General features: G+C 35.7%; 1 protein-coding gene across 3 annotated transcripts in view; it reads right to left on the reverse strand.

Moving 5' to 3' along the window:
* Positions 1-26,628, reverse strand: part of LOC118188463 (uncharacterized) — a 301,229-nt gene that overhangs the window by 243,379 nt on the left and 31,222 nt on the right. The window contains exon 1 of one of the 3 annotated variants that reach the window (XM_085806953.1): positions 10,234-10,391. The exons of the other annotated variants lie outside the window; for them this stretch is intronic. The gene's annotated coding sequence lies outside the window, so the exon portion shown is untranslated. Of the gene's footprint in view, positions 1-10,233; positions 10,392-26,628 lie in introns of those variants that run through there. 3 annotated transcript variants of the gene reach the window in all.

Here is a 26,628-nt window from a genome sequence, read left to right on the forward strand (position 1 = left end):
TCTAATGTGTCAGTTAAGTAATTTGACAATTGTAGCGTTTAAATATTCATTACATTGGCAAAATGATAATTTTATGTGCTACCTCTCTTGCAAGAAATATATCTCATTTTAAAAGCATGAAAATATTTTAAGACTTGTTTTTAATATTTTTTCTCTCTTATTATACAGCAAGGATTATATACACCATAAGTTTGGCATATTGTTGCTATTTTAGACTATGTGCTATTAATATGCACTACGCACTTACAAGAAATAACTATCTTGAAATTTAAAGTTTGAAAATTAGGGCAATTATTTTAATTAATAGTGTCAAGCTGATATAATTACAGAACAATTTTCAAATTTTAATTAAAATCGGATTTTTTTAATACAAAATGAAAGCAATCTTTCATTGAACATTTTTATAAACAAAATGGTATATATCAAAGAACTATTTACGATTAATTTAAATGGAAAAAGGTTCTGGGATTAGGAAAAAAAAACCTTACAAATTAAAATTACTAAAATATAAAATGATGTAATAAATAAATAGTCCAATTAGTAATATATTATTAATTAGCATTTAAAAGGCCAGCAAGTGCATTATAATAACAGGTGGTTGAGTAATGATTATGTTTGGTATCCTGAGTTGTCAAGGATCTGATAGTAAGAGATGCAATTTTTTATGCAGAAAGAAGAACGAGGATCATTTAGTAGTATCTTAACCATTGCTTGAGTGTGCACTGTTCCTATGATTTCTATGCCTGTTTCCTCACAGCACTGGCAATTCAGGTTTATATTGTGGTATGATTAGCATAAAGTATTAAAATTAGTATATTCAATAAACAAAAATTTGTTTTATACATGATCAAAGAATTTTGAAAAAAACTGTGTTAGATCAGTATACTTTCTTAAAATTAAGGCGTACATTTTTGCAGTCATTACATTAATTAAAAATATTTAATAATAATTTTACTTTTTCATTCTAGAAAAATTACAATCCATGCTTTCTTTTATAACCATTAGTTCTTTCTGAGAGTAAATTTAAGACATTTGTAAAAGATAAGTGGCACAAAAGATTTATTTATTATAGTCATACAATTCAGGAATAATAAATTTTCAAATATTAAAAATAGTTATTTTTAATATTTAGGGATTGAGTGGGCTTTCTACTAAAATACAGAACAAACCATTGTTCAGATATAATTTCATTTTTGATTTCAAATTACTGAGGTCACATAAGAGATTTTTGAAGAATGAAAAAAAAAAAAAAAAAAAAATTGAGCGCCACATATATTTTTGTTTTGATGCACTGTATTCATATGCTAAATCTGTATTTATTTTGAAAAGTTTAGAATGAGATTTAAAGGGGTGCCGTTTGGTGGCATTTAAATTTCTCTTCACTTTGTGGCATTTGTGTATATAGCAGAGCTTAAAATGCTCCGGTACTTCTCAGTTTTCGAGATAAATTATAATTTCAGCCGGAGCCCTAAATAAAATGGCTCAGGCACATTTTTTATGCAAGTGAACCACAATTTTAACACAGAAAGTTTTATTTTAATAGTAAACATGTCTTAAAAATCCGATTCTAACTTCTGAATGTAAGCCAGTCCTTCCATCGCACTCAAGCTTTGCACAGAGGTTGAGACTTTTGAGGAAAAAAAGCCTCCAATTATACGTCAAAGGTTTATTCTCCAGGATATGCAATGAATTTATGAGAGCAGGTAAATTTTGTATTCCTCAAAGAACTAAAAGTGACACCCTGGTCGTGCACGTTCCATGGTAGTGACTTCCTTCTGCAGAGCTGTAGACTTTCTGAATGATGTAACCAAACGGGGGGACCACTGCTGCCACTTGTACCGAGAAGTCTTATATTTATTCTTATATTTGCGTCAACTGGAGCCTCAACACATACATACAAAAAATACTCTACGCCATAGTCATAGACAAAATAGTCTGTCGTAGCCATATGGCAACTGCCATATGACTACATATACACTGTGCAAAAATTAAGGACGAAGTCGAAAAATTAGCATATCAGCTGAACGAAGAGGCAGAGCGGACAGAAAGACCAATCAGGAGATTAAGTAAGGTGATGTACGGTAGCACATGCGCAGATATGCAGGTAGACGTAATGGGGGAGTGTCTGAGTAGTATAAATATTGTTGTCGGTGTAAGATCAGTATTTCTGGCAAAGAGATTGCACGCCGTATAGCAGTTAAAATCACACCGAGTTGCTGCCTCAGCGAGAAATGGCGAATAATCAATCTGTTAGACGACATCTGGATGCTTTTACCCGAGGTCGAATCATTGGGAAGTTGGATGAAAGCCGCAGTGTGACAAGTGTGGCTGCAGAGTTCGGAATTGCTCACAGCATCGTTTCACGACTTTGGAGACAATTTCAAACTACAGGAACAGCTATCCGGGGGTTTAGTAGTGGTCGTCCATGAGGAACCACACCCGCAGATGACCGGTATATTGCCTTACAGGCCAGAAGAAACAGGCGGCAGACATCGGGAGAAATCGCTAGACACACGACACAGGCGACTGGACGACCGATATCGCGTTTTACCGTGGCCAGAAGACTGCACGGTGGTGGTCTGTTTGCACGACGCCCTGTACGGTGTGTACCTCTAACGCCTGCCCATCGGAGAAGGCGTTCTCTGTGGTGCCGGGAACAGCGGAATTGGAGAGACAATGAATGGGGACGAGTACTCTTTACAGACGAGAACAGATTCAGTCTGAGTAGCGATTCTCATCGCATACTCATCTGGAGAGAGCGGGGAAGCCGCAATCATCCCTCGAACATCATTGAAAGGGACAGGTATGGAGGTGGCGGTGTTCTCGTTTGAAGAGGCATCATGCTTGGTAGTCGTACAGACCTTCACATATTCGACGCAGGTTCAGTCAACGGGACCCGTTATTGTAACGAGATTCTTCTTCCATATGTGCGTCTTTTTAGAGGCACTATGGGTCCACAGTTCGTTTTCATGGACGACAATGCACCATGTCATCGCACAGTAGCTGCCGAACAGCTCTTAGAGAGTGAGGATATTGAACGTATGGATTGGCCGGCACGATCTCCGGATCTCAATCCCATCGAGCATGTATGGGATTTTCTAGGCAGACGCTTGGCAGCTCGTACCTTACCACCAGTAACGATTCCGGAGCTTCGATTGGCGCTGCAAGACGAATGGGCAGCAATGCCTCAACAACTCAGTGACACCCTCATTCTCAGCATGGGCAGACGCTGTGAAACCTGCCTAGCAGTCAGGAGAGATCATATACCCTATTAAAGACCGGATGTTTCTTGCTGGACACTCATCACAGGGATGTTTCGGCCTTCAGTCGCATTGCGCTCCATGCTACTTTTTCAATAAAGCTTCTTTTGATTCCTCTGATTTCTCTTTTAGTAAGTGTTGCTTACATTACTCATGTCCTTACGTATTGGGGATCTTACGGTATTAAATGTGTTGATTTGGAAAGCTTTTGTACAAAGTTATATTGAAAAAACCGTCTCGTCCTTAATTTTTGCACACCAGTGTATATGACAACAGCCATATGACTGCAGCCTATGCAATATAGCAAAATCAAGCATCTTCCCAGTGTCCAGCACCATGTTATATGTATATTATATCCCTACGGCAATGGCTGCTGAAAAATGCCATGGCAGGTCCTCTCGCATCAAATATTCGAGCAGGATCAGAAAAAGAAGTGTACCAGCAAATCGCACAATTCAGCATCACAACAATTATTGGCGACTAGAGTCTCTTCCGGACTTCTACCAACATCCAGCACCACAAGTCCATACCCCTGCCACAAAAAGGATCAAGCAGCACATATCTCTGAAGCCAATCTTTTGCCAACTATATACACGGACGGCTTAGTTATCATAGAAGGAGTCAGGAGTATGTTTGCCCATCTGAATCACTGCAATACGATTACATACCAATGGAAAGAACAGATCAGCTGTTCCAAATGTGTTTTCCAAGCAGAGGTAATGGCAATACCCGAAGCACTCAGATATATCACTGAAGGAAATATACACTGTTTACGAATTCAAACCGGTAGCCAATGTGAACAGCATGTAGATATCACTTATAATAAATTCAGCATGACTTTCGAAGACTGCAGCAACATCACATTAATCTCCGTTGGGCAAACGCACATGTCACTGACTACCAATAAGTATTTGGACACCTATGCAAATGACGATATCTGCGGTCCTAAGGTACGTCACGGACTCCGCCGGTATATATCGTGTAGGAAACAGCATCGGCTTTAGTCGCATGCAAGATGCGTCGCAGTTCGGAGCTCTCTGATTTCGAGAAAGGTATAATTATCGGGTATCACAAATGTGGCCGATCCTTAAGGGACATATCTAGCCATCTGAAGTACCCAAAATTGACAGTGGCCTATGTGATTAAGAAGTGGAAGGTGAGAGGTGATTGTCGGAATGTGCCCCGAGTCGGCAAACGAACGAAACTGGGAGATAGAGACCGACGAGTGCTGTCCAGAGAAATTCGGAAGAACCGCACCTAACCTATGGCCCTCATCCTCAAGGAGTTCCAACAGGCATCCGGGAGTATTGTTTCAATGAATACCATCCGTAAGGAAGCACATCTGCTTGGTTTTCATGGTCGTGCTGCTGCCCATAAGCCTTTGATCACAAAGTCCAACCGCGCTGCTCGTTTAATGTGGTGCAAAGCACATCGAAATTGGACCGTAGATCAGTGGAAACGGGTTCTTTGGAGTGACGAATCAAGGTTCACCCTTTACCGTTCGGATGGCAGGGTCTGGGTCTGGCGTCTACCTGGAGAACGTCTCCTGCCAGAATGCATTGTGCCAACAGTCAAGTTCGGCGGAGGTGGAATTATGGTCTGGGGTTGTTTCTCCTGGTACGGGATGGGGCCCTTGGTCCCCATTCATGGTAAGCTCAACTCCGATGCCTACTGTACTATTTTGGATGACAATGTGCTTCCTACGTTGTGGCAGTTTTACGGGTTGGACCCCTGTTACTTTCAGCACAACAATGCCAGTTCTCATGTTTTCACGTTAACCAAGGCTTGGTATGGGGCCAATGGAGTTCATCGAATGGACTGGCCTGCCCAGAGTCCAGACCTGAACCCTATCGAGAATCTCTGGGACGAGTTGCATCGCCGAATTCAGGGGTGCACTACCCGTGCAAAATCGGTGAAGGAACTTCTATGTCTTCTCCAAGCCGAGTGGAAGAAAATACCACTAGCTGTCATACAAAGACTTGTGGAAAGTATGCCCCGGAGGGTCCACGCTGTAATTACCTTTCGTGGAGGCTCTACCAACTATTGATTTTGAATAAAGTTAGCTTTTCTTTCCTATCATAGGTGTCCAAATACTTATTGGTAGTCAGTGTAGACGGCAATAGCTAGGAAATCACTGACAAGATCGCAAAGGAGGCTAACAATAAGAACAAAACCGATATTCGAGATATTCAACTAACACGTTCTTGTACCACATGAACCAAACATAAAATTCCATATCGTATGGCAAGAAGAGTGGAACACCCTAGAGCAAGACTAATGCACACATTAAATATCAAAAGTAAATATGCACCAGAAGATCTTCATTCCACAGAATATTTATGGATGACGACAAGAAGGCCAAGAATGTGGCGTAAGAATTCCATATGGCCAAGAGGTCTGTAAATGGATTTAGAAGCCAAAGTAAGCCAACAATTTTTGTATTATTTAATTTTTACAATATCTATAATTTATTATTTAAGTAGTTGACAACAATTTAATAATTTATCTTTCTTTTATTCGTTATTATTTTATTTATTTATTTTTGTTCATCGTTTCTGCTACTTTTCCTTGACTCCAGCAGAACAGACCAATGATTTTATAAATTAGTTTCCGAGTAAATTTGCTTTGGAAGTATACTAGTACAGGACTGCATATCTGTAACAGAACTAGGTAAATTGATCATTACTGACACAGAAAAGGATCATTAAAATCATTTAAAGATTTGAAAATCTAATTTTAAAACACCAATATAACATTGGGAAACAGCTTTAAATTGAACGACGAGCTAAAATGATTTAAATGTTAATGTTTTAAAATGTTTGTCTGTGGTTACTATGCTGTTGTTAAGTGGGCAAAATACCTTCAACATAAGATTTTGGTTTTGAATCGTAACTGAACAGTTTGTCCACAACAGAGGCATAAGTGAGGAAGCAATGTAACAAGAATGGAATAAGATTAGTGTAAGAATTACACTTTCCCAACCCCAAATGAAAATGCCACTGAATGCCAAATTGGTTTAAATGCGTAATAAAAGCAAGAAGATGGCATTCCCGTAATTAAGCCTCCTGGAATTTAAATATTTTCTATGACTTTTACAACATTTTTTTCTACAATGTCTCAAGGTGTCTTTGGACTGCGTTTTGAATAAGTAGTTTATTTTTTTGAATTGTTGAAAAGTTATACATTGTTTGGTAAGGAATCGAATAAAGATAGTATTTAAAAAATGCTGTGAAAGCAGCAGAACATGAGATATTAAAACACTTATAGTGTTTTCTGCTTCAGTTCCAACACTTACAATGTTTTCAGCTTAAATTTTAAAAAGCAATGTAAAATGTAACGTTATTCCCAGGATGCGATGAGAATGGGAAAATGTTTAAGCAGAAGCGTGAAAATTTCTGAATGAATAAATATAAATGGCTTTTCATCTCTTTCCTTTTCCTCCATCTCCATTACTATCTAAACCAAAGCCTAGGCTCCAAGACTATAAGGGACTGTAAATCAACCTGTAATTTCTCATAATACAGTTTCACGTAAAAACATGAAACGTTGCCATTAGGGAGTCAAGAGTGCATGATATGTCTGGGGCACAGACTGTCTTGACTGTACCCTGTCTTTTCTTTTATTCTTGTTTAAAAATGACCCATAACACAATTTTACGTATTAAAACAGTATATAATTTCAAACAAGTTGCTTTAATATCCAGCATAGATTTTCCCTCTTTTGAATTTATTATGCATTTACTTTTATGTCTATTGATACTTTTCTCCTAAAATATTTGTAAGAATAAAAGCAGAATTTATTATGTACGACTTTTCCGTAGTATAAAGAATGTGTGTATGTAAACATTCCTTATACTACGGAATAAAGCCCATTTTTACGTTAAATCCCCTTTAAATAGAAAATACAGAACCCTTATCTTATTAAAATCACTTTTGAGTTTATTAAGCGGCTGAGTGTAATAGACGGCGGTGTACTTCAAACCGTGATATCAGATTTAAACTTTTCAGGTAAAGTAATAATTAGCAATTAATTCATGAAGTAGTCCTAAAATAATAATTTACACTTACACACTTATAAATTCATTTTAAAATTTTTATAAAAATATTTTTATAACTGCGTTCTTGATGAGATTTTATCTCTTACAAAACACTATTCTATCTATATTTGTTTCATATTATTCAACAACAGTTTTTCAGTTGTATTCTTAACTTTGTAAAGTTCTGATATCTTTTTTAATCAGCATCTTTTGGTTCAAGAATTTTTCTTAGAGTTCTCAGTTCTTCTTTAGATTTCATTGATGGTGATATATCGTCACTTTGCACTGTATTACTTTTGCTGTCAGTTTTTGCAATCCTTTTAACACTTTCATAGTCAGTTTCTATGTATTTTGCCTCAAAACTGTTGTGAACTGACGCATATTCTAAAAATGAATCTTCATAATTTCTCTCTCTCATGTTCAAACGTTAGTTGTAGTTTGTTATTCCTCTGGCACTGCAAATGTATATAATAGCCTTCTACACAAAAGCCACATTTTCGAAAACAGTTTCTAACTGATTTTAAGGGATTAACCACCTGCATTGACTATAATATGTATGGCCTCTAGCAGAGATATCGACTTACTTATCGCCTTCGAAGTGCTTGCATTTTCCCAAAATTCTATCCTGTTCATCCTTTACTGACCCATCTTTCCTTTAACGGCATTTAAAAGTAGCAGTCTTTTTGCCGAGAGGAACCAAAAATAAACTTTCAATTTTGTGCACCGAAAAATCCGTCAACCTGCCCGCTAGCCGAATTGCTTGTTTTTGCTTAGAAACTCTAATTTAAATTGTGCATTTTTTTAACCTGTTTTAACTGTATTTGATGTTTTATGTTTTTCTGTATTTTATAAGTTTTAATGGAGATGTTTTTAGTTTTCATATATTTTTGCCTTGCCGCGAAGTAAGAAGAGTTAAATGAAGGAGAAATGGATCTCTAATGAAATTCAAAAAATAAATTTAAATGAAATGCAGCAAAAAAGGTCTATAATTTAATAGGCCGTACAAGGAAGTCATGCGATATCCATATAAGATTTTTTACGTAAAAAGAGAAATTTTATTGAAGGGTAAAAACAAACAAAAGCAAAATGTTTCCAACACTTCAACAAATACGAAAAAATTCACAAAATAATATTAATTTTCTTACCTGGTTAAGTATAATTACAGCTGTTTAAGTTTTAAAAAAATTATTGTACAATTCTATAAAATATTAAAAAGCCGGAGTTTTGCTTTCGTGATTGAATTGAAAAGAATGTTAGCGCATATTGCAAGATTTACTGCTAAATGTCTCGATTTTTAAGTATTTTAACTACTCTCTTGGCCAAATCGCTTTATCAAAAAAGGTTATTAGTAACACAAACTTCATAATAACTGTACTACAAAGCTCAAATTCAGCCAGAGTGCACCTGAGCCCAGCTGTATTACTTCTCCGCAAAATCATTATTCTAGGCGCAGCCTCATATAACATAATCTCCAGTGTTTCATTATGTAATAGGATCATAATATTAACTTAAAATTCACTTATTAGGAATAGATTTTTAGAAGTTAGCAGAATTTTTAATACTATGATCTGTTAAATGTACGACACACTAAACTAAATACGCAAAAATAAACATTAAAAAAAAATTTTAATGCTAACTTGAGTAGCTTGGGAAAAACGTCCCTCCCCTTTCCTAGTGTTCAAATGCGTTTCTTTATCCGACGAAGAAAGCTTCAAATAGATTAAAAGCTAAAAATAAAGTTTTCTAATCTGACCTCACGCTGTTTAAATATTTATCTGTTTTTTTATACTGAATACCATGCCTTGCGATCATTTGGTCTAGTATTTTGTTTAATATTTATGATATATTTTTACTGATCCATGTAAATTATTTTATTTACATTTTTGCATTTTAATGTAATTACTTAATTATTAATATTATTAATAAATATTTATTGCTTAGTTAATTATTAAATTATTTTTTATTTCTTTTAACCTCACGCTATTTCCTAGAGCTTTAGCATTTTTAATTTAAAAAATAATGCTCTAACTACACAGATAGTTAAAATATTTATTTTAATTCGCGACTTTTAGTATCACAAACTCTATGTTCAACTTAAAATTATTTTCTACTTGCGGTTTACATACTTTTATACGAAGGCTAATTAATAACAGAAAATATCTACAGCGTTAAATTAACTTGACTTCATTTACCAGGAACGCTAATTATTGGAATAGTTTGCATTCCGAGAGGCCAGTTAAGATAAAGCTTCTAGTTAACTTCTTTTTACGTCCCTTTGAAGGGTTAATGCTTTCGTTCTTTTAAATAACGCAAAAATAAAATAATACGCTAGTATAAGATTCTTAAGAAGTTTGTATTAATTTAAATGAGGTGTGAGACGTATTTAATGGCTTGAAATAAAAAATAATTTATTGTAAGCCAATAGAGATATCATACACATTCATCTCATTTAATCCAATAATTTGTTATCATATATCAGTGACATGTTACTAAAACTCATTTATCAAATGTGTAGCTTTTTAAAGCATTAATAGAAAAATAGTGCGTAAGGTTACAGAAGATTACAGGTCTGTTTACTCCGCGAATCATCGCTTAGCCGCAGCAAGTGCTTCTTTCCTAAAAGCAATAAATATAGAAATATCGTAGGGTTCTTTCTCTATACATTCAAGGAATTTCTGTTAATATATGCAGTGCTGAAGCTTTGTAGTCAGTTATATCTTATTTGTTTCTAATATACATAATTTTTTATATTTTCATTTATTTTTTTTTCAAAACTATTGTGTGTTTAAATGTTTAAGCAAATAAACAGAAATTTCAACTTTTTTGTTGAAATAATTATGTCTTGGATTTTTTGTTTAGAAGATATTAAAATATTTTAGTTTCTTTTGGATGTATAATCTTTTTTGAAAAAAAAAAAAAATAATAAAATTCTCTCACCTGGATTACAGTAAATACGCATTTGGCCGATCATCAGGACGGGTCTGGATAAACGGAATTTGTTATTTAATTAATCAATCTCATAAATTCTAATAGGAAGAAAATCCGACCAATTTAACACAACTGGCAAAACACAACGTATTCAGAATTAGTCACACAGCACAACTTCAGCTCTCAACGGTTATCAGCTAACTGCTATCAATCATATCTACATTACCACTGCAGCTTCTTTTTTAGTAAATTAATTTGTTTATTTTTTAGAATGAGTGGTCGAGGTAAACGAAAACCGGAAGTTACAGAGACAAAATAGAAGTCTAAGCTGCTAATGAAAACTTTATGTACTCTTGCACTGTTTCATTAAACTTTTTAATGCGTTTTTCATTAAAAGTTTTTTAAAATTCTTCTTTGTAATACATATTTGCAAAATATATATTACAAAGAAGATTCGAAATATGTGAAACACTTTTGACGAAATTGAAAGATCTGTAAATGCGTCTTTTACACTTGAATGCCAAAGGTGCTTTCATTTCATGTTTTAATTGCTTACAATCTGTTTAGGAGGGATGGGGGAGCAAATAAAACTTTTATCATTACAACCATTGTTCCATGTCGATGATGAAGAAATTAGACTAGATTTGTTTTCGTTCCTGAAAGCTGACAATGGGAAGAACTGTACAGCTACATTATATTTTTATTTTCTTTATTGCATTTACTGGCCGAAATCTCTGATATTCTTTATCTGATAAATTAATCGCTTGTTCTAAACTTGCACATTAAAAAAAACATGATTTCTTCCCCTTTAAAACAGGATGATTACCTTAATAGTCCAAATATCAGGCGATTCCCTTAAAACCACACAACTTTATAGTTGCTGCCTAACATTTAAAAGATACTTTCAGATAATTTATGAATCATCCTTCAGTTTTTATGCTAAAAGAAAGCATATTTACTTAGTTTGAATTTAAGGTGTCATTTGACTGTCATTCTTGTAGAATATCTTCATATTATCAAGCTCTGTTTATACTTCTCTGATCAAATAGTTCGCGAAACTGTCACGTTACGCATGTTGAAACTTGGCAATATTGAATTTGGCTTTAAGAAAGAGCGTAGGAAATGATTTAAGGCTTCATTCATTTGAAACATATAGTGATCGTTAGTCGTGATACATCATCAGTTGCGATTGATTTTGCTGTTTTGCTATTCAATTGAAACACAACGATCACTCTGAACTCGCGATCGATCGTTCTCGTAGCGATCACTCCGAACCCATCATTCCGTGGCGAAAAACGATCGAATCAATATGGCGGCTGTGTTGTTTGTGCTTTCACGAGGACAGAATTCAAGTGTGCTAAGGAAAATGCTTTAGATCTACTGAGTGAGCAGCAATTTATATCAAAGTACAGGGTGTATAAGGATCCTAGCAAGAGGAGCCGACTCATCATCTGTGTTGTATCCAAATTAAAGGCACTTGTTGCTTGCTAGTGGACATTGACTTAGCGTTGTGTTGTTTACATTTGTGTTAATGGATTGCGACCTAATTCCGAGAAATATGCGTGGATGCACTGCATCAAATTATTCATAGGCCTCACTCAGATAGTTCAGCATGAAATTAAGTTAAAAAGTGAGGAGCCCGTGAAGGCCAGGCCATACAGATATGATCGCGTTAAGGAAAAGATCACTGAGGAGCATATTCAGCACATGCTCGAAAATAAAATTATTAAACCTATAAATAGTCCTTATGCGAGTTCTGTAGTGCTGTGTAGAAAAACAAATGATCTGCCAAATTCAAATTTTAAAGCCTGGAGGCTAGCTATCGACTACAGGAAGCTTAATAGCTTAATCAAATGCCCCGTTTATCCTCTACCAATAATTGAGGAAGTGATCAGAAACATTAGGTCCACCAAATACACGATCACCATAGACCTTACCTCAGGGTATTTTCAAATAGCTATGAAACCAGAGGATGTGCCTAAAACAGCTTTTAACACGCAATCACGAACTTATGCTTTCCTGAGAATGCCTTTTGGCTTATATGGAGCCCCGGCGACTTTTCAACGCACCATGGACATTATATTAAGACCTGTCCTCGGGAAATGAACGTTTATTTATCTCGACGATATAATTGTTTTAAGTGAAAATATTGATGAACACGTATAAGATTTGAACGAAGTTTTTACATTATTAAGAGACGCAGGCCTAAAAATAAATGCGAGTAAGTTTAAGTTCACGGCAGAAGAACTAAAATACTTGGGATATAAAATTTCAAAACGTGGAATTGAAACTCAAGACTCAAAAGTAACTGCGATAAAGAATTATCCACCGCCCAACACTGACAAAAAGCTCTCTTCTTTCTTAGGCATGTGTATAGCTATTATAGAACATTTATAAAAGACTTGGCACAAATAGCGGAACCGCTCTTACAATTGAAAAGAAAAAAAGCCAGATTTTCGTGGTCAGCTGAGGCAAATACTGCGTTTGAAAGACTAAAAGCTACGCTAATTCAAGCACCGGTCTTAAAATTCCCGGAGGGGGATGAAAATCTCAAAATTTCGGCTGATGCTTCGGATTTCGCTGTAGGTGCGGTTTTGGCACCGAATAAGCAGCCCGTAGCATATTTTTCAAAAACACTGACTCAAAGAAATTATACTGCAACGGAAAGAGAAACTTTGGCCGTAGTTTTAGCCGTACAGAAATTCAGAGTTTATTTTGGTAAGGCACCGATAGTCGTGTATTCAGATCACGCCGCCGTGGGACGACAATATTCAGGCTCGTCTACACGTAGCGATTTTCTCGCCCGACTTATCTGGCCGACAATATCTGAGATAGCTCGCCTGTCCACACGGAACGATTTTCTCGTTAGTACAGGAATTTACTCAGCCAATCTCTATGAAAAAAAGTGTTCCTGCCCTCTACAGCGTCCCACTGTCTACGATTTGTAAACAAAGCTTACGGTGTTGTCAAATAGTCAAAATAATGGATGACTATTTTAAATTGCTACTATAGATACAGCTACAATTTTGAACTTAGCTACTGCTACAGAAGGGGAAAAATGCGTTTGGACCAGAAATTGGGTCAAACGAGGAGAAATACATAGTGCCTTCGTAATACCCTGCTCCGGGAGTTGCGTATTGAAGACACAGTACAATTCGGAAAGTATTTACGGATGATGCCGCGTGATTTTGGTTTTTTTTTTTTTTTTTCTGCATTTAAATCTTGAAATAATAAAATAACCATGTTTCAGAAAAAATAAGTAACTACTGTGCTTTAAATCAAAACTTTTATTAATGAATAAATAGACAATAATATCATGAACATCAAACCAATATGAGTAAAAAGTATTAATAAAGAATAAAGATTACTACATTACCAAAGCAACAGTGTAATGTCAGTGCAAAAATTTTAAATAAGAAATATCATAAAGGTGCAAAGTCTTAAGTAGTATATTTATTGAACATGAAAAAACTAATATCAGCATAATTAAATAACTAATACAGTTTGGACACTATGATTATATGACTCTGTCAGTTAATCAGCGAATAAAATTTAGCAATATTGAATTAAATTGGGCTGTAATTTGCTTTCGCAAAATTCAATTAACACAGAACTGAGCTTGTGACTTTTGATTTTCTTTTGACCAGTAGATCTAAAACACATGCCAACGGCCATTCGAAAAATAAAAAGAAAGACGTTAAAATTCAATAAACACACCACCCGTAGGCGAAAAAATAAAACGTGACTTTTAAGTCATGCAGTTCCAATTTAGTGATGGAGAAACTAAATTAAAAAGTTCTTCCAGGTGCAGAAAGTCCAAAATTAAAGTGGGGGATCGAACCCACGAAAATCTAGCCTACTCTTTACCTCTAGGCTATGATTGCTCGTGTAGGAGCTGTTGAAAAAAGCTATGTACTTCGTCACTTGATTAACTCCCATTTTCAGCGAAGTCAATTGAGTCTCTGCGCTGCTTTATTCTCGACTGGAGATTTTGCTTTTTGAATTTTTTCAATAAGTGCGACCACAGTTTCAAGTAGTTTCTGAATATTTTCATCTAGTATCCATGACATGGCATCATTAATAGTTTTTGGAACTTTTCTTGCGGGAGTTAAAATCATTTTCACCCAGAATTAGAAAATATTTGAATATATAAAGTAATGGGGAAGACAAATCTTATCAAAATAAGAGAATCCCTTAATTTTTTATTTTTAAAATTTACATTACTCGTATCCCACAACACAACATTTTCTCTATAGAAATCTATTAGTTGAGTTGCGCTCCAACGAAATGCAGCCATGTTTATTATTCCAAACGAGAAGAAAAGCACGTGATCACTCAAAGCAATCTTATTGGCTAGAGACTCCGATTTTATCGTACGCTAGTGAGCAGTGAACACCAGTTCCGAAATCGCGGCAGAGAACATGACCGATTTTTGGCGCATGCGCAGATCCTTAAAATTGTTGCTCTACGAAAAAGTCGGCCGAGAAAATCGCTTCGTGTAGACGGGCCTTTCCGGCAAAAACTGAAGTCTACGACTCATAAGATGGGCATTAAAGTTGCAAGAATTCAACTTAATTGTTATACACACCCCGGGAAGGGAAAATATCGTGGCAGACATCTCGAATAAAATTGGACGAAGAAGGAAAACAAATAAAATGCTCCATATTAACATCAAAAGTATTAGATTCCAGGGAAACGATTATTTCCGAGTTAAAAAAGGATCTAGAATATAGGCATATTTATGCATACTTGCAAGACGCGGATAATTTCGAACATCCGGATATAGTAGCTATAAGGAATAGAGCAGTAAATTATGAAATAGTCGATAAACTATTATTTTACACTAAAACAACAAATGAGAATAGTGGAATAAGGCCAGTCATTCCAGCCGGGTTGCGACTCAGTATTTTAAAGGAATTGCATGACACGGTTACAGCTGGACACCAAGGTATTCGTAAAACAATACAAAGAGTGCTCGAGGCGGTTTTTTTCCGCAACTTCAAAGAGTGGTAACAGAGTATGTCAGGTCCTGCCATACATGCCAGTTAGTTAACGATGTAAATTATAGCCCGGGCGGGTATCTAAATAGTAAAAGAGCTACTTTTCCTAATGAGTTAATTGGAATAGATTTACTCGGCCCATTTCCAAAAAGTGAAAGTAATAGAAATAGATATTTACTAGTGATAGTAGAACATTTCTCAAAATGGTTAGACATAGTCCCCCTTAAAAGAGCCTTAGCGAAAATTGTAGCCGATTCTTTTCTAAATAAATACATTTTAAAATAGGTGCACTACTTAGGGTAATATCAGATAACGGCTTCCAATTCGTTAGTCAAATTTTCGAGGAGCTATGTGCAGGGCTTAGCATCCGCCGCTTTAATATGGTCCCGTATAGACCGCAGTCAAATATTGCCGAGCGCGTAAAGAGAAACATAGTTAAAATCATTCGGAGCCATGTAAAAGCGTATCACCGACGCTGGGATGACTATGTAGATCATTTGGCGTATGCCCTCAGAGCGGCCAAGCATGATACCACGGGAAAGGCACCTTGTGAACTTTTTCCAAAGGAGGAAGATAATTACCCCTTTAGATAAATTATTTTTTGTCCAGAAAAGGGAGGAAGAATTTAAACAAAAAGATATCCAAAAGTTAATTAATGATGCAATCAAAAATTCAGATGTAGCCAGAGAAAAACAATCATTGTATTATAATAAGAAAAGAAAAGAGTTTAATTTTAAACCTGGGGATAAAGTACTGAAAAGAAAACATGCATTATCTTGCGCCCCACTCGAAAAAGTGTCAAGATTTTTCCCGAGATTTGAAGGTTCCTACGTGATTGAAAGTATTTGTGGATCAGTTTTATATTTAAAAGGAAGTAAAGAGGGCAAAATTACTACTAATGTTGATCAAGTGAAAAAATAACATGGTCGTAACGAATTGCCTATTTTTAAAGATCTTTTGCAGGAGACTTCAAACTTAGGAGAAGGGCCCTCAACAGCACAAATCGTTCTTCCAGGAACCAAAAGGAATGAAGACACAGTCTTGGAACCGGATGGAAAGAAGCGGCGACATCAAGAACCTAGATGTGTGAACAAACGCAAAATAGAAAAGCCCGATAAGAGAAATAAGGTCTTGAGAAAGGAAGGGAAGACTAAACACCGCACAAGGTCGACAAGCTGGCAAATGGAGAGGAGACAGCATTTGAGACATCAGAACTTACGATGCCAGCCACTAAGGAAAGAAGTCAAGAATAAGTTAGCACCTCAAGTTCCACATAGAAAACGTTCATTAGACGAGGAGCCGTTGAACAGAAGGAAATACCTAAGAAACGGAAGAAGAGCCTACGGAGGTCCAGCGAAAATTTCCCTTGCCAGTCCAAGGAGGTTCCTCGGCCACAACCGGAAAGCGTTCAGCGCACGCACAAGTAGAACATAGCAGGAAGAAACCAGCATGGGAGCGAGGCATCAGAAGGAAACAGCCGACAACGGAGAACAATGGAAACGGGCAAAGTCTCTAGAGGATATGGGTGAGATGCCTCAATTTAGTTTTATCGTGGGAAGACTTCGTCAAAAAGAGAATGACAGAGTACGCCAAACAAAAGATAAGTCAAAATTATTTTATTTAAATTTATTTTAAAATCTAGTACGAAGTCGGTTGAAAATATTTATGTCAGTTTTGCCTCGGGAAGAGGACAAGATTTGTTTAAATTAGCGAGAAGCTTACAATTTTGTATTTAGCAAGAAACTTACAATTTTGTGTTCAGTAAAAAGCTTACAATTTCGTATTTAGCAAGAAGCTTAAAATTTTGTATTTAGTAAGCGTTTACAATTTTGTATTTAGTAAAAAGCTTACAAGTTTGTGTTTGAAAAAAAAAAAGCTAAAAGAATTGTTTTTGCATTATTGCTATCATACAAGTAATTTAAAATTGTTGTATTAAGAAAGTAGCTTTAAATGTTTATAAAAAGCAAGAAAGTTAATCAAATAATCTTCACTTTAATTGAATGAAATGTTAACTTCGTAGAGACTGTGGTAGGAAAATGTTTGTATGGTATCAAGTAAACGAACTTCGTGACTTAAAGTATTAGAAATTCGTGCGTGTAGTTAATCTATGCTTATTTTTCAGCGGAGTAAAGTAAGCTAATTGATTATGCAAAAATGTTTTAATTCTGAATTACTTAAAGTATTTTGTATGCTTGAAATTGTGTTTCGAATGAAAGAGTAGTCTATGTTACTGATGATAAGTACTAAAAAGAAGTTAAGATAATTTGAGAATGAATGTAATATAAAAGGTTAGGCTCTCCAGACAACACTAAGTTAATTTTCACTAGCGTTAGCACCTCAGGCTGAGATTTGATTGTAAGGTGTCTGTCTAGATCTAGTTGGTTTAATTCTAACAATAAATGCCGGGTAGTCGGTAAGTGTTGTACTCTTTTTACATAAAGCACGCTCGCATTTTACGGTACACAATACTTGAGAGCAAAGGGTAGTTTTAATGTTATTTAGAAAGAGTGAATTGAGTAAATATAGAAAAGGTTGAACTGTTAAAATATATGTATATTAAAAGTGTGGCAAATGTAAGATGTATGTAAGCACGTACTAAACTTTTTTCCTTGCAGTATACCTGGAAGGCGACAGAACAAGAATTGCTAAAGAGAGAAGATATTGTAATTATGTGCCACATTTCTCCATCTGTAAAAAAAACCTTTAAATTTAGTTAAGATACTGATTAAGATTGTAAAGGGGAACTCACATCTAGATTTAGAATTTAGCTATCTTATCCAGGCTTTTAAAGCCTTGTTATGCGATAGTTAAATTCTGGCGAGAGAAATTGTAGTTTTTCTTAATTTGCATAACAAGTTTAATTTAAGTTTTCCTCTTCTCAACTTCTCAAACTTCCTCTCACATTCTCTCGCCAGGATGTAAATTTAAAGTTAAGTGAAGTGCTATTTAAACGTGTGATTATCTCAGTTTATTCAGAGCGTGTTTCGCTAGCCTAGCGCACGTTTCGTTGTTATTTTTCGGTGACGCTAGTAAGCCTCTTGGCCTTATCAGTTTAGTATCACGCCGGTTAGATTTCTGTGAGTCCATCTCTATGGAGTAATTTTGAAGTGCGTTCTTGCACTCCTTTTTTTTTTTTTTTTTTTTTTTTTTCAAATTTGATTTATATTATAGTCTATGTTTAGTTACCGCCGCAAGTGAACGATGTTTTTGTAACGCACGAAGTCCGTGCTTTCTGTTAAATTATTTTGATTCAATAAAGGGTTATTTTGCACCCTTCTTCTGTGCTGGTATTTAATTCACGCCTGTGGGAGAATTCGCCAGATACATTATAGGCTCTAAGTTAGTGTATGTGGACAAGTAGAGATAAATCTTACAATGAAGACTATATTTCCAGCTCTTTCATTTAACTGCAATTTCTGTCAGTTTATTTCCAATGTATCAACATAAAATGTGTTTTAAAATGCTGTACAAGCTTAGTCACTCATTAATTTAATTCGGACAATTTTTTTCTTAATGCGTAATTAAAATAATTTAATGATATATGTTACTGTAATTTACTACTTTTGATTTTAATGTTTTCAGAAATTTGCTAAATCAACTTTATTTTTGTGTGACCTTGCATCAGAGGCGTCAATAATAAATCTGTTTTGGCATTCACTGCTAAAGTTTTTAATGAAAAACTTATTACTGATGTAAAAGAAAGAAAAAATGATATTTACTTCCTAATCAGTGTTTTATGATATTGCAATAACTTAAAAGGCTTCTTATTGTTTCTTAAGCTGCACAACTTGTTTTCATATTTTCTTGGCATCTTTGTTTTACTCTTCTATGTTATCAAATAAATATAAAAGGTATGTTTCTAATTAAAAATTCTTCCTTTTATAGTAGTGTTATGTACCATGATGTGATATGTGTTGGCGTTTATTATATAGTTATGAACATTATTCATTGCAGAGTTTTATGTACTTATTAAATATACGTAATTTACATCATTATGCATTATATAATTTTCTTTTTAGAATATATTACATTGTATTTTTTGAGTTGTTAATAGAACTAGGTATATTTTTCTTTTCTTTAAAAGGTCCTTTGAATCACTTTTTTTCAGTATGCATGTAAAACTTACTTGTCCTATATTTTTCACATGTATGTGATTTATGTGAATGGAATGTGTCTTTTAGGTTAGCTGTTTTCATAAAGGAATTAAAATGATACCCTTTGAAGACTTTTCATGGATAAAACTTTGAAACAATAGCGCTGAAAAGCCAAAAAGGGCACACCAAACCTGAACTGCAACCCTAAAGAACGGTTACGAGGAGTCAGGCTGCACATCTAGTAGTTCTATCATTGGTTATTTCGAAACTTCCGACCACGTTATAAACAGCATCGCGCATCAAATAACCTCTGGCAACCCCTACGAGTTCGACTAGTAGGGAAGTGTTTCAAATAAATATGAAAAAACACTCGTTTTCAAAAGTGATCTCTAATTCTGGATGCAACGATCGCTGTTTCAATTGAATGAGGCCTTTAGTTTGGGACAGCTTAGTTTGCGTTGTAGTGCAAAAGGAAATAAAAGATCTCTTGACCAATCAGTGTAGTGTCACATTTTCAGCAATGTGTAAGCATCTTAAGTTTTACGAACGTTTATTTTATTTTAAATCTTTACTATCACTTCTTATTTTCTACTTCCGGGCAGAATTAAATGCTTTAACTTATTTATGCAAATTTGTCTTGCGAACGCCAAGTACTTAAGTTGTGGCTTTTTGCCAAGCAAGAGGGAGGAAGGAGTGATTAGGAGCAGGCCGCTTGCCATAGCAGTTTTACTCGGTTGCTGGTTGCCTTCAAGGCCAGAGGTTTAATCCTCTTGATAATTTTAAACGTATCGTAGTGTTAACAGTTCTCTGTACTACATACGGCCTTTCTGTTAATATACGGCCAATCTTCAAGTAGACACTTGTTTATTAATCCAAAGTTAGTTTAGTTAGAATTTAGTTAATATTTTTATATTCTTACGTTCAGACCACAAGTGGTTGGTCTCTGTATTCCGAAGTCCGGAAATCATTGTAAAAAGAGAAAAATAAAGGGTTTCGTATACCCTTCCTGTGTATCTTGTCTACTTCCCACATTTATTGAACATAGCTTTAGTAAGCTCCCTGTTCCGAGTCAGGTCATTTAATGTTCCCAAAGCAAGTAAGGAGGAACACTGAACCTGATAAATGAAGCTAGAGTTCCTTTGATCAGAAAAAATATATCTGCCGAACTACAACCATCTTATTTGTCAGATTCTTACTCTCTGACCCCGATGTTCTGTTCTATCCGAATGGTTCTACGGGATCAACGTATTTAGATAATTCGGGTCCGCAGTTGCTTTTCATGGACGACAATGCACCATGTCATCGCACAGTAGCTGCCGAACAGTTCTTAGAGAGTGAGGATATTGAACGTATGAATTGGCCGGCACGATCTCAATCCCATCGAGCATGTATGGAATTTTCTAGGCAGACGCTTGGCAGCTCGTACCTTACCACCAGTAACGATTCCGGAGCTTCGATTGGCGGTCAAGGCGAATGGGCAGCAATGGCTCAACAACTCATTGACACCCGCATTCTCAGCATGGGCAGACGCTGTGAAACCTGCCTAGCAGTCAGGAGAGATAATATACCCTATTAAAGACCGGATGTTTCTTGCTGGACACTCATCACAGGGATGTTTCGGCCTTCAGTCGCATTGCGCTCCATGCTACTTTTTCAATAAAGCTTCTTTTGATTCCTCTGATTTCTCTTTTAGTAAGTGTTGCTTACATTACTCATGTCCTTACGTATTGGGGATCTTACGGTATTAAATTTGTTGATTTGGAAAGCTTTTGTACAAAGTTATATTGAAAAAACCGTCTCGTCCTTAATTTTTGCACACCAGTGTATTTAAATAAAATATCTCTAGCGTAACCGCATGTATCATACCTAATGACCAAAGTATTTGGATCAGCAATCTAACATGTATCTATAATTTTCTTCAGCATTTTATTAGAATATGTATGTCTCAGTATAGATAATTAGTGATTAGCATTTGTATATTTTAGATGCATTAATTCTGTATTATTTGTTAGCATTAGTATCGTAGTAAATGTTCATATCACAGTACGTATGAAATGATTTATAAGTGGAGTTTGTACGAGTATGTCTCAGTGCCTAGTGTTTATGTCATGCATTTGTGTATGTTTAAATGTTTTAGTTTTGTATTATATGTTGGCATTAATGTTGTAGCATATGCTCACCACAAATTACTAATGTCTGAAATGCTCTTTGCGTAGGGTCTGCATGTCTCAGTGCTTATAATAGTGTTATGCACATGTGTCTATTTAAATGTTTTAGAGACGTCTTTTACACCTTACCTTTAGTGTTATACTATATGTCTACCTCACAGTACACTTTGCCTGGAAAGCCTTATGCGTAGGTCTTCAGTCTACAATTCGAAAATATTAATCTTTAAATTGACGTATTAGAGTAACAGAGTGAAACAATGTCATGTAAGCAAGTATGAGCTGTATCTTCAGCGCAACAGAAAGTATCATAACTAATGGTCCTTGTAATTCGTATCTTTAGTATAACATGCATCTTCAGTATTTGTTATGTACCCAATACATTACCCACAATCTATCACATGCATATAGTATTTGTATAGGGTGCTGCAGCGTTCATAGCATAATTTGATTTGCTTAGCACAATGACGTACTGCATGAATGCGCGCTAGCTCGTGCCGCATTCGTGTACTAATGAGCTGCCATTTCCAGTGTGACAGTGATGGGGATCGTTGGAGTGCACAGCATCGTGCCTTTGCTGTTGAATATTATTTCAAGAATAACTACTCTGTTATTGCTACCCAGCGTCTATTTCGGCAACATTTCAACTTGGGACGTTATGGGAAAGTTCCAGATGGACGGACCATTGCGACAGACATTTCCAGGTAGAGTAATTTCCCGTTTTGGTTACATTTCCTAGCCGCCTCGCTTACCTGATCTTTCATATGCCGAATTCGGGGGCACCTGAAGCAAGAAGTTTTCGAACACGTTGCGCCACCATTCCTGAGTTTAAGGATCGCATCCGAACTGCCGTCGGCAATGTTCCAGGGAATACGTTACGCCGAGTTATGGCAAGCTTCTAACGCCGCCTAGATGAATGTATTGTGCAGAGGGGCATCGTATTCAAAAAGTAATCCACGCAATGGACAATGACTATTACACATTAGTAATTATTAGTTAGACTAATTACACATTAGTAAATAACATACCTTTAAACTATTAATTGACATAAGAGGTAATAAATAAATTACAGTTACTGCCATATGGTGTATTTTTAATATCCTACTACGAACGCTGCCACACCCTATACAATTTGTGCTTCTCTCACTCGTAATAGTGTTTGTTTGTCTTAGTATTTTAGTGCTTAGTACTTATCTCTAGAGTTGTTTTATTTGATGCAGAGTGACGTACTACCTGTTAGTATAAATGTCTGTATTATATGTTCATCCTGCAATATCCATGCCTCAAACATGCCATATTTAGGTACCATCTGTCAACAATAAGCAAATACCATTCCTTTATGTTCTTAGCATTCAGCCCTTGTTTGGCATTATATGCTTTTGAACATCTGTAAATGAACTCCCAATGCAGTACTACTGGAGCATCAGAAGCTGCTTGTCCTAGAAAGTTGTGGGCTCCGAAGAATACCCAAATAGTCTATGTAAGTCCGCTTTCACCTGTCACCCATTAGTAGTGCGCGGTAAATATACATGGGCTTCTGCGTAGTTAGTAAGGCAGGATCGGTACCGATGCCATGTTAGCTCTTGCTAGGGGCTTCTGTTCGGCTACTTTCCCATCAAACATCTCCATCAAGCTTCTACTCGAATCCTTAACCCCTTCGAGCCGGGTAGCGAAAACGCACGCTTATCGCGGAGGCCGGCAGTGTCTTCCGCGAGCGTCTCTCCAGGGCTAGGGGCTTTTTTGCTACTAAGCCTAAATCCATGAAATTTCCGAAGTATCAACGCATTGTTTAATAATGCTCTATAGAGTATTTAAACGGCTTATGCTTTATAGATATTTATATATATATATACTTTAGTTACCTTATTTCTTGTTTAAATGCATATTTTACACATTTTATTTTAATTACTCACCATTTTATGACTTTATACTCACCATTTTATGAAAACTAAATATATTACTTAAAATTCTCTTTTCGTATGAAAAATTTTAAAACAGGGATCTACACACAGTCCTACGTTACATTCCTTGAACTCGTAATAACTCATTTGCCGTTTTGGAGGATTTTTTCGGGAATGTGAACAAACGAAGCATCGTCGTCTCATTTTCTTATCAGTCTCTTCTGAACAAAGTTTTGGAAAATGTCTTTCAGTTAATATTTCAGAATCAACATCAGAATATCAGAATTTCAGAATCAATATCAGAATATCAGAATTTCAGAATCAATATCTGAAATATTTTGCATCATTTCTGCTATTTCATGCTCTGTTAAACATTTTCGACGCTTCGACATTGAAACGGTAAAAACAGAAAGAATTCACATCTAACAAGATCTAATTATTTTCTAAAAACTGAACTGTAAACGGAAATACTCAACGCTTTAGCGCATGTAAAACTTCTACTTACAATAAACAACTACCACGTGCGAATAAAGTGCGATTTAAAGAGACGTCATAAATCACGCCATTCGGAAACATTTAGTTCCCCGTTTGTTTATATAATCAAAAACACGTGTATGTGAGTCATGCTTCTCTCATTTCCAGTAGAAGGTCTAATGCACATGTATCTGAAACCATATGGACATACAGTGCCATCTTGTGGCAGAAATTATAGTTTGAAAAACGTTCCAAGGTACTGGCACAAATACGTGACAGTCGGTAGAGAATGCAACAATGCTCTGGCACGCCTGCGTGTCGGCCGGTAGATAAGTGTGTTCGTTGCTGGCACGTATACGTGACAGTCGGCGCGAAGGGGTTAAGAGCCCAAAGTCAGGGGGAAGCCCTCGAATACGTAGGATTTGTCGTAACTCTTCCGTAGTAAGTGATTTACCCGGCGCCTGTACAAAACTGTGACGTAGATGAACGAACTGAATAAGCAACCGCTTATATACGCTTGATGAACGAGCTAGAACATTTTAATTCTAGGAAATGGAGAACATTCTCAACAAATGGAACGTAGAGGAAATAAATTAAGGGGAAGGAAATTTAAACAAAAAAAAAAAAAAAAAAAAAAAAAAAAAAAAAAAAAAACAATTTTTAGGTGACTTGCTTTTGGTGGGTTTCAAACTCGGGACCTTATGTTTTCGAATCCGACGTCTTAAGCCACGAAGTGCTCGTTGATAGTAATAATTCTCGCTACAATAATACTTTTTATATTTTAAATTTGAAAGTCCTAAAAGCAGCAAAAATTGCAAAATTATACTGCACATTTTAGATTTAATGAAAAAAGGTTAAACAGTATAATTTTATTACCTCATTGTTTTTAAAAAAAACCTTGTTCTCGAAAAGTGTGGAATCGTAATTTAATGGTGAACTGCACTGCATCTCTTTTAATATACAGCGCAGATATCGATAATATACAGCCCACCAGCGGCCGAGCGATAAAGTCGCTGAACATTGGTAATTCGGTCCGAGGCTCGAGTAACGAGAACGGGCCGGCAGCATGGGCGCCTTCATGGCTGAAGGCACATTCTGAACTTTTCTTTAATATTTCAATAAACTCTTAAATTCAGGATGTGAACAGCAGAGTAAATTATACAAAATATTCCCCAAAATTTTCAAAACAGGCCAAGTCATGCTCTTTAAAACACATACAGAACCTATACATCCTTAGTCTTTACGACGGTTCTGCGTTAGGTAAAATATGTGAAAAACTTAACATCATTAGAATCAAATATCATATTAACAGAAACAAGTTTTTAAATCATGCCCAATATGGATTTCACACTAGATATACGACTCGACATGCACTTTCTAAAATGAAAGAAATAATTGGTGTAAATAGAAAAACAGAAACCCACACAGCTCTCAAGACTAGATATTACTTAAGGGAAAACTGCTTTTGATATGCCTTGGAGGTCAGCAATAATAAAAGAACTCAAAGAAGCATACTAGCCCTCAAAATTTCTTGAGATTCTCATGAAATACCTGGAAGACTGTAAATTGCTTATCATTCATAATAATGGAATAATGAAAAGGAAAGAAACCAAAGGCTCTCCTCAAGGATCTTGTGCTAGTACTGTGCTATAGAATATCATTTTTAATGGAATTCAGTCACCTGAATAGCTAAACTATGTTACTGTGATAGCTTACTCGGATGATACAGTATTTTTTGTCAAAAAAAAAAAAAAAAAATGAAACGTTACCCTATTTTCAAACTCAGTGGAAGTAGAATTAAATCTGTTAAACGCTAAAATATTTAGGTTGAATATTTATGTTTCTAATTTAGATTTAGGAAGGAGGGGAAATAAAGAGCAAAAGAAGATCTCTATACTTTTGGGAAATACAACGAAAAATGAACAAAATAATCTTACACGGTATCACTGAAATTCAATGTGCGTTTGCGTGCAAGAATCAGAAATTTTATCTTGCTAATAACTTTTGATTAGCGTGAAATTTACAGCAGATAACACTTGAGCATTTTTAATTGCCATTTGGGTAACGTCTATGCTCCTTATTTTTCTGAGCTCTACTAGTCTTAAAAAATTATTCCTGTTGCTTTTATTTCTCAAATCATTATTTAGATACTCAATTCCTTACAATGCAGCTGTTGTTAGCTTGCTTAACGATATTGTTTTTCCTTGTATAACTTTTATAAAAACACTTATTCTGCACTTAAGATGCAGATTTATCTGTAGACGTACACTGGTACTACAGGAGTGAAACATTTCGTATTTGGTGAGTGTAAACTTTTTTAATATAAACTTAGAATGAATATAAACATTACAGACAGATTTCATAAATTTTAGTAAATTTGTTTTTTAAACTTAAAAATGTCAAAATCTGAGTATTTATCTCATTTAAAAGATTTTTATTGCTGTACATATAATGTCAACCACCAACGGAAGCAAACCTAAAGGCTGCATATTGATATTTATGGATACGGTGTATATACTCTGTTGTAAATGTGAACACAAATGTCTATACATTTTGAAAATGCACAAATTGGCTTCCCGTTGACACGAATTAGGCTCTTTTTTTTTGGCATATTTATCTTCATTTTACCACAGTGCAAACTTAAGAACGGCACACCAGCGGCCGAGCGGTAAAGTCGCTGAACACTGGTAGTTCGGTCCGAGGTTCGAATCCCGCGAACGGGCTGGCTGCATGGGCGCTTTCGTGGTTTTCCCCCATGTGTAACGTGTAT

This window comes from Stegodyphus dumicola, chromosome X1, assembly GCF_044657685.1.
Source record: "Stegodyphus dumicola isolate Sdum_Otavi_A_Nest chromosome X1, ASM4465768v1".
NCBI lineage: Eukaryota > Metazoa > Arthropoda > Arachnida > Araneae > Eresidae > Stegodyphus > Stegodyphus dumicola.